The following is a 15,863-nucleotide window of genomic DNA, read 5'->3' as shown; positions in this document are numbered from 1 at the left end:
ATCTTAGAGTAGCTCAGAAAACTCTGCTTCTTACAGCTTCCTGTTACTGCTGTACTCGCTTTTGTTGGACTGCGTGTTACAGGTAGCTCGGGCAAGCAAACCTTCCTTCATTATTCCTTAGACAAGGACTTGCACTCTCCTCTTTGAGGAGAGGAGAAATGGATTTAACTGCCTGGTTCTTGGGTACCTTTCTTTCAGTAACAGCGTAATGGAGTAACACAGTAATGGACTATTTTATTCTTAAGTAGCAATGTCGAGTTTTCTACCAAAAACGGTAGAGACTGAGAATTGAAGTGTGCAAATAGCTCTTGTTCCACAAGTTTCAACCATCTGGTTGCTTTAAAGAAAACAAAAAAGGAAAGTGCCTTAGAGGGTGAGAAATTAAAATAAAAATATTTTAGAAATAAAATATTAACACTTTAAAACTCGTCTTTTATCTTTTCCTCAGTGTTAAGACATCTGGACTTGGAAGGCCTTTATTTTCTTCCTGCATCTGAGCTGAACATCATCTGTTTGTGTATTGTGCAGCAAATAGCCAAGTGCGGCACAGTTGAAAATTCACAGCAATGATTTTATCCTCTGTGCAGTCGGCAGGTTTTATTCATTTTCTGCCTCTTTCACAACTTGCTGCAGTGATTATGCAAAGTCATTACAGTCGTAACACAAAACAAGGAAAAACATCATTTTTTTATCTCTATACATTGGGTACTGATTTCATCTCACTGCAAAATTAAAATCTATACTGACAACAAAGGAATTCATTCTTGGTTTAACAAAATGCTGAAAGAAAGTACATTAGTATTTGATGTCTGTATCACACTCAGTTTTCTGTATTTTTTATCATTAAGTTTATATCTCTGAAAGCATTTTTTGCCTTGTAGCAACAGAAGCCAAATAACAAATAATTTTACAGGGTCTTGAGGTTTACCTAAGATTAAACAATGTATGCATGTGAGTAACATTTATTAGTATATGCCAGCATTTGCTAAACTTAATGCTGAAAAACTTTGGTCTGAAGCACTTAATGCATGCAAAAATCAGCCAGTATCCTAAGGTGTTGTAAATCTCTTCACAAGCTAGATGGATTTGTCAGAAACTGAGGACCACACATAAGTTTCATATGTAGAAAATTAATTTATGTGTATCAGGTACTATATCTTTTTCAATTTCCTAGGCATTCTGAGAAAACTAAAATCAAAATATCCTCTTGTTTATGGTGTTAACAAACTAATTTGAAATGTCTTTATTTCCTGTCAGTCTATTAGCACGTTTCGTATTGGTATAACTTTCTCTATCAGGTTCCAGTTAAATATGTTGCTTGACAGTACCATTTTCAGCATATGTATTTTGTATTTAAGCATGTACTGGCAGAGCTGCCTGACCTATCCTAAATACTTGCCAATTAAATCAATTTCTGTATAGTTCTGCACATCCAAAGTATTCCAAATGTAGGAAATTATTAAACAGAAGCTATATATGTAAACTTAGTTTCATTTATAAGGACCCCTACATGAATATATGACTATGCAATATATATAATAATTGGTCATAAGTAGATGCTTCTTTAAATAAAGATGCCTCTAGTGTTTACTTCTATCACTACTTTTTTCCTTCCTACAATGAAGGAAAAAAAAATTACCAGGACACAAAGAATAGTACATTATTGCAAGATGTTACATAGAGTAAAGCAGTTTTCTTCAGTGGTGATATGTGCATGTCTGAAAGTAACTAAGAATGGCAAATAAAGAAACAGTTATTCCCTGGGTATACATATTTCCTCCATCTGGTGCATTATTTTCCAAACTCACTTCATTTGGCTTTCAAATGTTGGTTAACAGCTGGTCTAAAGGTTTTCATATTTGCTTTGCACACGTTCATAATTCATACGACTTTTAATATTCTCTGTAACATTTAGCTTGTGATTTTATTTCAGTTTGTTCATCCTGATTGTCCAAAATGAATAAAATTATTTTTTTAAATAACTTAGTTCTTTTAAAGATAAGTGTGTGATGGAATGGAACTTAAGTCAGGAACTATTGAAAAATCCCCCTTATCTGTGCAGACTGAGGTTGGAATAAAAGTAGAAAAGTAGTTCTACAATCTGACTCTGGTACTTTGAACACCTCAGTGATAAACTGCAAGTAGAACATAATCATAGGATCCAAGAATAAATCAGGTTTGAAGGGAGGTGATGCAGCCTCCTCATCCTCTAAGCAGGATCAACTGTGATCTCGGATCCAGCTTATATAGTGGCATTGTCCAGTAAGGTTTTTGAGTGTCACCAAGAATGAGAATTCCACAACGTCTCTGGATACCTGACCAAGTGTTTGACCTCTCCTTCAGTGAAGTTGTGGGTTTTTTTGCTCCTCACATGTAATTAGACTTTCCGTTGCTGCAATTTATCATGGTTGTCTTTTTTTCTTTTCTCTCTTTTGCTGTGCACTTTTAGAAGAGCTAAGCTCTATCTTCTCTCTAATCCTCTTTTGCACACCCAACCCCACACTGATTAGGTAGTGGAAGTCTGCAGCTGGTTTTCCCCTTTAGCTTCTGTGTCTGAAGCTAAAGACAGCAACTTGCTTTGGCCTGTCCTTGTATCAGGTACTCCAGCCTTGTATCAGGTACTTGGTATGTCTTCTGAACCCTCTGCTGTTAGCTGACATGTCTCTTGAAAGGAGGGAAAGGGGCATTCATTCCTAAAAGGCTAAATAAATGAAGAGTACTCCTTCCCTATGACCTGATGGCTATAGTATGGCATATGAAGCCTGGTGTGCAGTTACCTTTAATCACTGGAAAGGCACTCTCCTCACCTTCTTTACCATGATACCTGTCTTTTTTGCAATCTGAAATATTGCAAAGGGTTATTCTCTCCCACATGCAGAATCTTGTATTTGTGTCTGGAATTTTTTAAGATTTCTCTTGGTCCATTCTCCTAGCATATTTACATCCTTCTGAAGAGCAGCTCTCCCCTCCAGTCTGTCAACTGCCCCCCTAATTTATACCATCTACAAACCCAGTGAGGGCTTATATCATCCCTTTTGCCAGGTAATTGATACAGGAATTAAACTGCATCTGTCCTATTATTGACCCTGAGGAAAACCTGATTTCCAGTTTGACTGAGTCACTGGCTGTTGGTCCAGTAAGGCTTTCCTCTGCTTTGTAGCCCTTCCATCCAGTCTGTATTTCTATGCTGTGGCTATGAAGCTGCTGTGGAACACTGCTTTGAAAGCCTTGCTGAAGTTTAGGTAAGCAACATACACTGCGCTCTTCTACTCTACTAGAGTTATTAAGGAAAAGTATCTTTGTATCTTCTTGTTTTGTGTAATTATTAATTTTTATAACTTTATGGAAGTTGTTCACAGTTAGGCATCCTAAGTTGCATCTGATTCCTAGTTAATCAAGTAGAATTGTCAAAAGTGTGAAATTGCTAGCTGACATAAGTTGATACAGGCTAATACAGGCCAGAAAATCATTTGATAAAAAAGGTGAATGGATTCTGATCCATGAAATAGATATACTTTTAAATCATAATAATTAAATAAAACTTCCATAGTTGTCTGAAATGAACAAAAGGAATCAAGGTCCTAAATACTGTGCTGCCAGTTAATACATGACTGGGCGTAATGCACTAGTACTTGTATATACAGTCTGGCAAATAAAATGTATATTTTGCATACAAAAATATACAACCCTTTTTTTATTATTATTATTACTTTAGTTCTCAAGCATCCAACATGGGATTTTTTTAAAATACGGAAAGTAACTCCCTGTATGAAGTATGTCTCAATGCCAAACCCTGATGACCCTTAAAATCCCTTTAGGGATTCCTTTCAAACACAACTATTTTACATTATATTTACCATTTCTCACAGTCAGGTCACATAGCAATTAAAGATATATAAACTTTTGAGAAATGTTTCAAAACTTGTAGAAATTACTAGCCAGTATGATGACACTATGTATGGTGACAGTGCAGTGTTCAAGAATCAGATCTTTATAGTAATTGAGTATGTATATATCACATTAATGTGATCTTTAACACTGTGTGGTGATATGTATAATATACGGATGGGTGTCAAGTTCATTTTTCTCTGAAAAGTTGGTTGTTTTTTTTTCTCCTGTGTCTGCCTTAAACCAGCAGGTCTATATTTGCATATTATTTCTGAGCCCTTTCTGTCTGTTTATAATTTAACAGTATTGATGCTTTCTATTTTTGGCATTTTGTTCTCCCGCTCACCTCCCCATCTCACTTAAGAGCACTGTAAATCGTCCCCACTCGCCCCCCCCGGCTGATGCAGCTCTGAAGTACTTTAATATGCAGCACAGTTCCATCTCTAATGCAGTACTTTGTGTATTAACTAAATTATGTATATTACATTCCTCATCTGCAAAGAAGTAAATGAACTCTAGTTTCACTGAGCAAGTCAGTACTGTAGATGTTCCAGTTTTTGTCAAAACTTCAGATGTGGAAGCTTATCTAAAAGATAGAAGAAATTTTGAATGTGTAAGGGATTGGGAGTCTGCGTATTTGCTCAACCCCTTGTACTTCCAAAATTTCTGGAAATTTCCTATTTAGGTTGTAAGGAATATGTATCCTTGTTTCCCTGTGGGATTTATTCCACTTGTTACAAAATCTTTGGCTTTCTGTTAACATCATATACGTGCATACTTTGTTTTCTTGTTCCATGGCTTTCTGTGCTGCTGCTCTGTCAGTGCCCTGACAACAGTGGAGTGTTGAGGAAACATGCTGTGATTGTATTAGGGTTGTTTTACAGAAAAAAGACTATCCTTTGTTGCTGGTAAGCACTGATTTCCACAACGCATTATTTTTGCATTATGTCGGTGCTTTCTGGCAATCATCAAGAATAGTGGTGGTGTGCAACCAGTAGGCATTGGGAAACACATTCCAGAGATACTAAATACTTGCTCTGGCCTCACACAGGAAATCTTTGGACTTGGCTTTTACTCTTAGTGCTATTCCTTTTCTCAGAATCACAGAATTTTCAGAGTTGGAAGGGACCTCTAGAGATCATCTAGTCCAACTCCCCTGCTAAAGCAGGATTGCCCAGAGCACATTACTCAGGACTGCATCCAGGCGGGTTTTGAAAATCTCCAGAGAAGGGGACTCCACAACCTCCCTGGGCAGCCTGTGCCAGTGCTCTCTCACCCGAACCGTAAAGAAGTTGTTCCGTGTGTTGGAACGGAACTTCCTATGTTTCATTTTGTGCCCATTGCCCCTTGTCCTGTCACTGGGAACCACCAAGAAGAGTGTGGCTCCATCCTCCTTCAACCCACCCTTTAGATATTTGTAAGCAATAAGGTCTCCCCTCAGCCTTCTCTTCTCCAGGCTAAAGAGTCCCAGTTCTCTCAGCCTTTCCTCATAAGGGAGATGCTCCAGTCCCTCAATCATCTTGGTTGCCCTTCGCTGGACTCTCTCCAGCAGTTCCCTGTCCATCTTGAACTGGGGACCCCAAAACTGGACACAGTATTCCAGTTGTGGCCTCACCAGTGTACACCTCCCGAGTAGAGGGGGAGAATGACCTCCCTCGACCTACTGGTCACACTCTTCCCTATGCAGCCCAGAATTCCATTGGCCTTTTTGGTGACAAGGGCACGTTGCTGGCTCATGGACAGTTTACTATCTACCAGGACCCCCAGATCCTTCTCCTCAGAGCTACTTCCCAGCAGGTCCAGCCCTAACCTAACCTCCCCCTTTGAAAACAAACTACCTTTTGTAGCAGCAGTAGTAGCAGTGCAAGAAAGGTACAATCTTTCAAAGCCAATAGCAACCTCGAAGCAATGTTGTTTCTCAACACTTGAGTCCCATGCAGTCCTATGGACTTGGTGTTTCCAGTCTGATCAAGTGATTGTCCTCTCCAGCTTGATTTTCTCTTCTGGGTAATACTTCACTCCCCGAGACTTTGAGACTGACTTTAAGTATGGTAACAAGAGTACTGAGAGCAGATCTTACCTGTAAAGGCTGAGGCAAGAGGAAATTCAGTATTAAAGCCTGTTTGTGTTCTTCCTTCATCACTAGGTCTCCTACCTTGATTAGCACCAAACGGGTTTTCCTTGGTCTTCCTTTGTCGCCAACGTTCTCATGGGAGACTTTCTTGTTTCCTATTGCATTCCACACCTGTTTTGCTCCCACTGAGCTTTATTTTCGTGATCTTGATTAGGTTTCTTTGATATCGCCATGTAATTATAGAGTGTTTGCATGATGCAAGATTTTCGTTCTCTACAGTTAGATATATTCTGTTGTGTTCCTGCATCATAGATAAGTGCTTATACCTGGGAAGAGGATAGTTTATTATATGTTGTAACTTCTTACAGCCAGAGGTTAGACTCTCTTCTGTTCTGGAGTTTGCACTGTAATTTTGTTTCATAAAAGGACTTCCATGCTGAACTATTCTCTGCTACTAGTGTTGAAGAAAACAGGATGTGATAAGAATCGGGATTAGAAGTATAAGAACAAGCAGAAAAATGTACCAGTCTGGTTCAGAACTAGAGATCAGGAGTGAAGACAGGAAAATCTCTCTCATATTGAAATAATCGTTGTATTGCTGAGTGACAAAATCTACTTAAGACTCCTTCCAATATGTTGCAGTCTGGAGTTCCCGTACCTGTAGCGTCATTCAGTGACAGAAATCCAGCACGTAATCTGTCTCCATCTGGTAAATTTAATATCTTTTGTTTTCAAGAATGTGAGACAGTGCAGTTGAAATGGAAATGCATGCAGCTTCATAGTGTGCTTGAGGATCTAAACAAACAGTTCAGAAGCTTGTAATCTCAAAACGCTTTCACACGCTTTTTAGGCAAGTACTGTGAGAAGCTGAAACTGTAGGAGACTGCAAGTTTTCAGTACACTGAGTAGAAAAATGAACATCATGGATTCTCTCTGGATGCAAGTTCTGAACGTTTTAATCTCAACCCTGCTTCTCCTTGTGCTGTTATTTTTGTCTAGTGCAAGCATTCCACTCCAGTTGCTTTCTTAAATGAGAGGATCTGACTAGGTATTTTTTCAAAATATCCTTTTGGCTACTTTCAAGAGAGTCATCTCTTGCTTTTTTTTTTTTTAATCAATAACCTTGTCATTACAGAGAACTGATGTCAGATGTTTGCATTTTGGTTTTATTTGAACTGGCTTAACTTGGTAGTCACTGAGATAACTTTTACTGTGTTTTTTAATTTTTAAAATATATTCAAGATATGATAATTTCATAGAACTCAAAATGAAACGTCTCTTTTTTAAACTTTTATCTCCCATATCATAATTCTTCCACTCTGCACCATCTCGTTTCTGGCATTTTTTTTACTTTTACTAATACAGCTTGTAACACGTCAGCAAATTTAACAATCTAAAACTTCTTTCACTACATCTGACATTCTAAATTTGAAAGCAAGTGATGAAATTTGGGTGGATTACGTAGGCCCAAATAATGTACTGGGGTAGATGTCAGATACTAATGTCTTTTCTTTGTTCCTTAGGCAGAATTCAGAAAGGTTGTCACTGCAAGGTGTGATGTAACTGGTGTGTCCCAGTGGAGATAGTGTCAGCTATTTATTATTGCCCTTCCTATTTCTGCTAATGAAATTGACCTGCTATTAAAGTCAGGCTGAATAGGGTAGAAACTTAGTTATATCAACAGCAAGGTTCAATCTGACAAAGTTAATAGAATTTCTTTCTTCAGATTTTACAGAACGCAGCATCCCAGATTCTTTCTGCACAGTGGTTCGGGAAAAAGCATTAGAGCAAAATACTGTGTAGTTTCATTACAGTTTCTAGAAAAACTGCCTTCTCCCAACAACATTTAGAGAACCAAAATAGACTTGCTTTAGCACACTGTAATATAAAGGGATGTTTGTGGTGCTGTACAAAGAACGTTCTTGTGCTGTTATAGAGGAAATTACGGCTCTACTCTGTATCAAATTTGAATTTCATGTTTTTTCAGTGAAGTGCTCTTCAAGGTGATTAAGGATGTATAATCTTTCTCAGTATGATGTATAAACTCATTCTGCTTTCACTTCATGCTTCCCCTTTATGCTTACACACCAGTAGCAGAACATTAACCTCCATTTTAATTCTACAATGTTAACACGTAGCTCGGTGTAAGGAAGATGGTAAAGAAAATCAAATCATATGCCTCAGGGATTCAGACACTGGCCTGCATGGGGGGTCAGAAAGACTCCCCAGCCGCAAACAAGGACATACGCTGCATGAATCGTGAAGGTGCCTTGTCTTTTTTTTCTGAAGCAACAGTCCCTGCTGTAGCTGGAAATAGGATAACAGTTCAATTGGCAGCAATCAGATACATTCAGAAGGTTTCAAACTAAAATTTAATAACTTCCTGATCATATCAGAGAAAAACAATTGTCGTCTTTCCCCTGCAATGAGAGGTTGATTTACTAATCATCTAATCAAATGCAGGACATGGTGTTTGAAATGGCAATAAGACATCTGTATTTCTGAAGATGTGGTGAGAGTTAAGAATATAATGCGGCAAATGTCAAAACTGACTTCTACATTAAGTAAAAAATGGATAATCTTTGGAAAGTTACAAACCTGAATAGGATTTCTGAGACCTTCTAAGACATAGAATTTAAAAATAAATAAATGAAAAGGATCTCTTAGGTAGGAGTGGAAATGCAATCCAAGACCTAAATATATGTACAGAGGTTAAATCCATGGCCTTGTGTCTGTAGGAAGTGATCAAGATGCCAGTGAAAAGTGACTCTGGTATTGGAAAAAGTACAGTAAACCTGATTTTTTTTTTTTTAATCTTTTTTCTTTCTCTTTAAACCTTGACTCTCCTCTGTTTAAGATTTTTTTTTCAAACATTTATATTTTGCTACTAGTTTAACTCGTTGGAGTTAAAAGTGTTCTGGAGGTATTTGGCAGTCCTTAAATCTAGATTATGGAACCACAGTGTTCAGGACTCCACACCCTGTTCCTAATATATCCAAGCATCAGCATGTTTTTCCACTTTAACCTCACAGGCTGATTTGTTAATACATTCACGTTAAGGATTTGTGACCTTGTTAAGGATTTTGTTTCCCATTGACCACTTTGATATTCTGTATAGAACAGGATGCTGTGTTTTGAAAAATATCCAGAAATTTTTATTTTCTAGAATATTGGAGTTTTATACACAGTTTCAAAGGGAATGCACACAAATGTTTAAATAACTGTAACTTCTATAACCATAACTCTTATTAAAACTATAAGAAGCTTAACTGCCTGATCACATACTAATTTTGGAATAGAGTTTCTTCTTTATTCATTATACAGACTGGGCAGTTTTAAATTCGTGAACACAGAGCATCCTCATTGCTCAAGGAATGGCCACAGATGATCTTCAAACAACTCAGTTCTGATATAGAAACAGTTACTAATTCCCTTTCATGCATAGTTTTTCCCCCCTATCTCTTGTTAATCTGAGACTGAAGGTTTATTTTAGTTTTCACAACACTCCTGTGAAGTGAGGTGGTTCTTGTTTCTCTGTTCATTCTTTTTAAAACAGGGATAACAAATATCCTTCAAATATAGGTATCAGGTTGGAGGCAAAATACTTTTTTTTTTTTTTTTTTCTCTCTGAGTACTTAGCATTATATAGAACTTAATATTTTTAGACTACAGCTCCAATTAAAAAAAAAAAAAAATCAATTTTGAACTTTGAAAACTTTGGATACTGAACTTCTCGAGGGACACCGAAAATTAAGAATGCTAGTGGTGTCTAAGCAGTAATGGTTGCAAGCACAATTTACTATAAAGTAAACAAGGAAGCCAGCTACTTTGAAGGTATTGTCTTCCTATGATGAATGTTATATATAATGAAATTTAAGGAATTCTCTTGTGAAACAGTGATAGAAATGTCATGGGTATGTTGTACCCAAAAATCGATAGCTCTGTTGGTCAAATTTATAAAATCCAAACATAAAAGAATATTTAATGTAAATTACCATAGCCACTTATTTTTTGTATATTTAGTATTTCAGTTCTGTTTTAAATAGTAATATTCAAAATGTAAAAATTATCATTATTTGAACTACATGTCTTACTAAACTTAGGCTAAATTAATGGGGAGTGCTTGGGGGGGTTATTTGCTTTTTTATAGATGAAGAGATTAATATAAATGAGAGAAAGAAGAGACTCTCCAAAGCTATGGAAATATAACTGCCTGGCTTAGTATGCATTTTGTAAACATCAGTATTTTTAACTTTTTACTTGAAATTATGGGTGCCGGGGGCGGTGCATTTTCTGTTGTTTTGGATTTTTTTTTTTTCCAAGTAGCCCCACAAATTTCATTAGTAACATTTTTATGGTGTGAACACATGCTAACTAGAAGAAAACTGTAGTGTGAATTATTGGTCCCTTGGGAATCTGGCAGCTCATTCTCTTACTTAATAAAACTGGAGAGTTGTTCTGGCAGCCAGAGATGGACTGCACCAGACAGTGTCAAGAAAGATGAGAAATACACCCTCTACTGAAGGTTCTGGGGAGGTGAAAGAATTAGAAGAATTAAAGACAGTCTTGGCATTTTTAGACTGTGAATTCTATTAGTAATAATAGAAATTATAATGGTTACTTACTGCCTGGACGGCTGCCTCATTTACATCAGTATCACTTTGCTGGCTGCAGTGTCCCATTTACATGAATGTGTAAATGGAAACTCTTAAAAATAACAGTATAATTGGCAGGTCTGATATAGATAGGTTATTAATATTTTCCTCCTCTTATCTTAGATTGGTATAGAATGTCACTGCAAATTGTTTTTGCTGTTACAGATGTTTGAATGAGGCCGTAAAAATAAATAAATAAATAAATAAATCAGTATTGTGATCAGCTGCAGAGGGTGATGCAACTGTAATGACATCCTTTCTTGAAAATAACTTTCTATTTGCCATCTAGCTCTTGCTGTGCTAGCCAGCTTCTGTCTACACTGCTAAGAAAGTGCTAGGAGACAATTTAACACAGTCTGTATACTTTTCTGCTGGTGTTGACATATGGTTAATAGGTTTATTGAAATTTGCTATGAAGATTTGTATACAGAAAGCCATTTTTAAGACTAGAAAAGATTGTTGCTTAGTAGCATCCTTGGAGTGAGGTCATGGTGTTTCCCCCTGCTTTTGGCTATTTAAGAGGGCAAGAGTGCTGCAAGGGGTACCCAGACTGTTCATGGGGTGGATTACTGTGCAGTTCATATAAGACTTGATCCCGTCTTGCCTGCAAATCAACTAGAACCTAGAGATAGAAGGCTTCACATTACTCCCCACACTTAATTCACCTGGCAATATAGCAAAACCTGCTGGGGAAACGAACTAGATTTAACAGCTGTTGGATCAGGGTACCAAGCTGTCACACTCTAATTGAGAGAGCTACCTGTAGTCAACAGCGAGAGATTACAGGAAAAGTACAGGCTGTATGTAGGCTCTGCGGGGGTAATGGTATTTCAGCCAGTAGGCTGGAGTTCCCTAGTCATGTGCAAGAGCGAAGAAATTGAAGTTCATTGTAATGTTTTCCATTTATCAAACTGAAAAGCCTAGTAAAAATTGTGTTTTACTGAACTGGGGAGAGCAGCAAGGGCAATTTTGCCCACTTTTCTGCCTACCCAGCAAGCGAAACGATACCGAGTTTTTCAGGGAGGAATATTTAATCCTGGACGAGGATCCAGTCTGCTTTTGACTGTGATGAAAACCTAAGGACTTACTTCCTAGTTCCTTTACTTCCCTTTTTTGTCTAGAGCTTAGATTTTAACTTATATCTTTATATGCATAGGTGGCAACTCACTAGGCAGACTTCCACTGAGAAGCAAACTATGCTGTGTTTGTTTGGGTTGGAAACTGTTCCTACCAAATTTGCTTTAAAAAACATAATTTTAAAATAGATTGGGTCCCTGGTGATATAAATCAGCATAAAATCAATTTAAATGAATGGAACTTGTTGGTCATTTGTACTTGATCTGATCCAGTGGGTCAAGTTTTCAGAACAGTATTTTCTTTTTTTTTTTTTTTTTGTGTCCTTGCTCTGGCAGTTGATAAAGTGTGCACATGTGTGTGCATGAATGTACATACCTATTTCCTGGTCGATGATTGAGGGAAATGGTGGGTTGCTGTCTGTGAATAGAGTCTCTTTGGCTTGCAGGAGACTCTGCTGTCACAGCAGTTGCCCAGATGAGATGCTACAAGTTACAGATTTAGAAGTACATAAATCTGTGTTTTGCTGTCTTCAGTGTTTATTTTGCGGAATGTCAAAGTTGTGCTATGGTATGGGTAGTTCGATTTGTGATGACTGAATTTAGGTGGGAAAAGATTGTTCTCGAGAAAAATGATAATTACATGTATGTGAAACTGGCTACTTTGACAAGCATTAAATGGTGGGGTGGGAGGAATGAAGGGAGACGACCTTGTTCGGTATGTATTTGTTTCCTGTAAGAGATCTGTTTGTGGCTTTTATCTCAAATTGCTCTCACATTATCTGCATTGCATTTGTATTGCAAAATTTTGTCTTAGGCTTGTGTGTAATCTGGGGTGTACCATTCCATATCTTGTGTAAATCTACTATTATAAATGGATTGAAGAAATAGTAATTTTCAGAGCATTGAGAATTTTGTTGGTGTTATTTCAGATTAATGAAGTAGATAAAATTTCAGCATTTTTTCCAGTAGTAATCTGAAGGCTTCCTGCTTTCCAAGAAAATGCGAAAATGGACATTACAAACTTACAAAATAAATCCAATGCTATCACTCACTATTTTTCTTAAAGGAAAAAGAATCAGAACCTTTTTCTAAAACCAACATAGTTTCTTATGTTCTAAGTAGTATCTGCTAATTATATAAATGTATTTATATGCAGTGCGTATTAATACATTATTTTTTTAATAAAATAAATTTTCTGTCATGGTCTAACCTTGCATACGACGTTGCTTTATAGTATATTGTGTTTTTTCACAGATCCACAAAATACTGACAAGGCTTCTGAGGTAGTTATTTTGTTCCTGACATTCACACATAGTATAAACTGCCACCTTTCTCTTAAAAAGTTTGGAATGAAGGGAATAATTTCTGCTGTTTAAACTTCAGGGAGCAAGAATTTGATTAATATGATGCTGAAAACTGACATTGATACAGCAAATGGTTAGACTGCTGCTTTCATTACAAATGGATTTTGGGTAAGAAGATTCTGGAGAATAAGACTCAGCAGATGTGATACTAGCAGGCCTATATAAATTTCATCTGGCATTTCTGTTGTCAATGTGAAGTCCACTTAAGTGCACAATTTCATGGTTGGCCAGTTACCGTCCTTGGCTGAATTTATTTTCAGTGCTGGTGAAAAAGATTATTGGTTTGCCAGTTGCTGCTTAGAGGTTATAACTCTTGACAGAAAATATATATTCCATCAGAATCTCAAATTTTTAATTCAGTGTCTGTGTTTATTGATGGACATTAAATAATGTTACTGGATCAACAGGCACCTAATTGCACTTCTATGAGATTACATGACAGTGAATTGCAAAGTTTCTCTTATTTTATTTTTACTTAAGTAAACAGCAAAGAATGAACTCTTTTTCCATTACATTTCTTTATGTATATAATATGTATATAGAAACTCACCAGTGATTCTTAAATAGCTCATGTAGATGAAAAATTGAGTTCCATTTATTTAAATGTAGTATTTAATTCTTACGTCTCCATTGACCTAATGTGATATTAGGGTCTGCTAATAGCCTTGCTGGCTCCATGAGAAGTTCCTGTGGCTATTGTCTGGGATTTTGCTGTCCTTTAAGCCTTTAGTCTTGTGAATGTAGCAGAGGATCATGAGTCCTCTTGTTAAATGTTTGTTTTAGACAATTTTTGCTTGCCATGGAAAGTAGTTTATAGAAAATTGGCTTCTTTAGCTTTGGGCTGAAAGGAATTTTTTTTCCCTTTTATTGTGAAGATGTAATAGACGTGATCTTCAGGAAACTAATTAGTGACAGCACTATCTAAGATGTTATCTGTCAACTGTCCTGAAGATAGATTCCTATTCTAGTGTTGTCGTCTGTCAAACTTGCAATTTAGGTAAAGAAAAGGAGAGGAAAAAATACAGGGAATGGCGGAAATAAAAAGAGAAACCTTGTCTAATATAGATTATCTCCCTCTCCTTCCCTATATCTCCTCTGTCCCTCTCCTCCCCTTCCCAGCAGACAGCTGCTGAATTGGTCTGAGGGGATAAGAGCTCTCATAGAAATAGTATGGGGGAAAAGTGTCACCGGCCTTGAAGCCCCATAATATGCTTGGCTCAGGCACAGGCAAATATGCAGATTTTGTGAAGTGCTAACAATAATACAAAACCTGAGGAACTGTCTGCCCACTGTCTTTGGCATTTTTAGGGTAAGACATCTTTAGAGTAAGTCTTACCCTAAATAAATACAGTTGGATTTGAATCCAGCTTGCTCCAGAGCATCACAGAACTTTGTTTATATCCTTTTGTTAATGAGTTCTTTATGCACCCTAATATGAGCTGGTTTTAATTTTTCTTTTTATTCTTTACATTACCCCTGGGGAAGGATAGTCTGCTCTTGTGTAATAATTACATTCACATTTCAAACCCTTTATGGAAGGATATCAGTATGACTAACAGCATGTGTGTTTCCCATAGCATATATTAGGATTTGAAACATGGGTAAGGACTTGGCTAGTCCTAAATGTGCAGGAAAATCTTACTCAAGTTCTACTCAAAAAGAATGGTGATTAAGTATAGTAACTTACATTAAGGCAGAGCTTAATTCGGCTTGAAAGAATCCAAAACCATCATGTGGTTCCAGCTCCTAAGGTATTTCTATTAAAGTTCATAATACTTTTGATGATTAGCCAAAGGATTATGTGGACACTTATTCAAGTGCAGTGTTGAGTTTCAGAAATCTCTGAATCTGTACTGTAATCTTGCCAGACCAGCCCTTCTCTAAATAATTTGGTTTTCTGTTTTAAGTATTTACAGAATGCAAGATGCTATGTCTAGTTCTTAGTCAGAACTTTTTTCATTCCAGAGTTTTCTGGTTTACTTGGAATTTGGCTAGCCCCATTTTTAATTAAAAAAGAAATACAGCCACCACATCTTAAAAAAAATGTATAATGAAGTTCATTTGCTGCTGTGATTGTATTCTATTCTGTATTTTTTAATATTAGAGCTGCCCAGGGAATTTTTGGTCAAGTATTAAGTGTTATCATTACTCACTTGTACAGTTAGATTAAGTCATAGTTTAAACTCATGGACTTGCAGAGAAAATAACCAGGCAGAATAAGGTGTGACGAAACTTCAGCAGTTATTTTCTGTTTGGTCTAGTTTAAATTTCACCAGTTTCCTTTCCACAAATGGCAACATGCTTGAGACTTTTAAAATTGAGGCAATTCAAGTGAATGACTTGTATCTTACACATTCATATAGCTCATGACTTTGAGTTGCTCAGGTTGTGTGAAGCTCAGAAATAGCGTTGTGGTCGAGGATATGTGCCTGACTGTTTGTGATGAGGAAGAAGTAAAAAATGGCATGGGGAGGCTCTGAGCAACATGGAGAGGAAAGAGACACTTCCATATTTTTGTGCTAGTGGGATTCTAGTCCAGAGATCTCTCCCCTCTCTTTGTTAAATAACTGATCTGAGAAATACATTTTTACTTGGTGTGTCTTCTGACCAGACAATCCTCTAATAGCTATTGTCACCTTTTGACAGACTTTCAGTTGCTGACTGTTCTCCAGTGTTAATGCTCTGATTGTGGTAAGCAAACATCTGCATACTTCTTCATCTGTTTGCTCAGGACCGATGGTTTTAAACTTTTGTTCACTTCTGGGAGAAACATTTATTGTGACTGGCATATTCTTCATACTAAATA

Source organism: Charadrius vociferus, unplaced genomic scaffold (assembly GCF_000708025.1).
Source record: "Charadrius vociferus isolate BGI_N301 unplaced genomic scaffold, ASM70802v2 scaffold148, whole genome shotgun sequence".
NCBI classification, from domain to species: Eukaryota; Metazoa; Chordata; class Aves; order Charadriiformes; family Charadriidae; genus Charadrius; species Charadrius vociferus.
The sequence above is the reverse complement of the archived record's forward strand: the minus strand, read 5'-3'. Positions refer to the sequence as shown.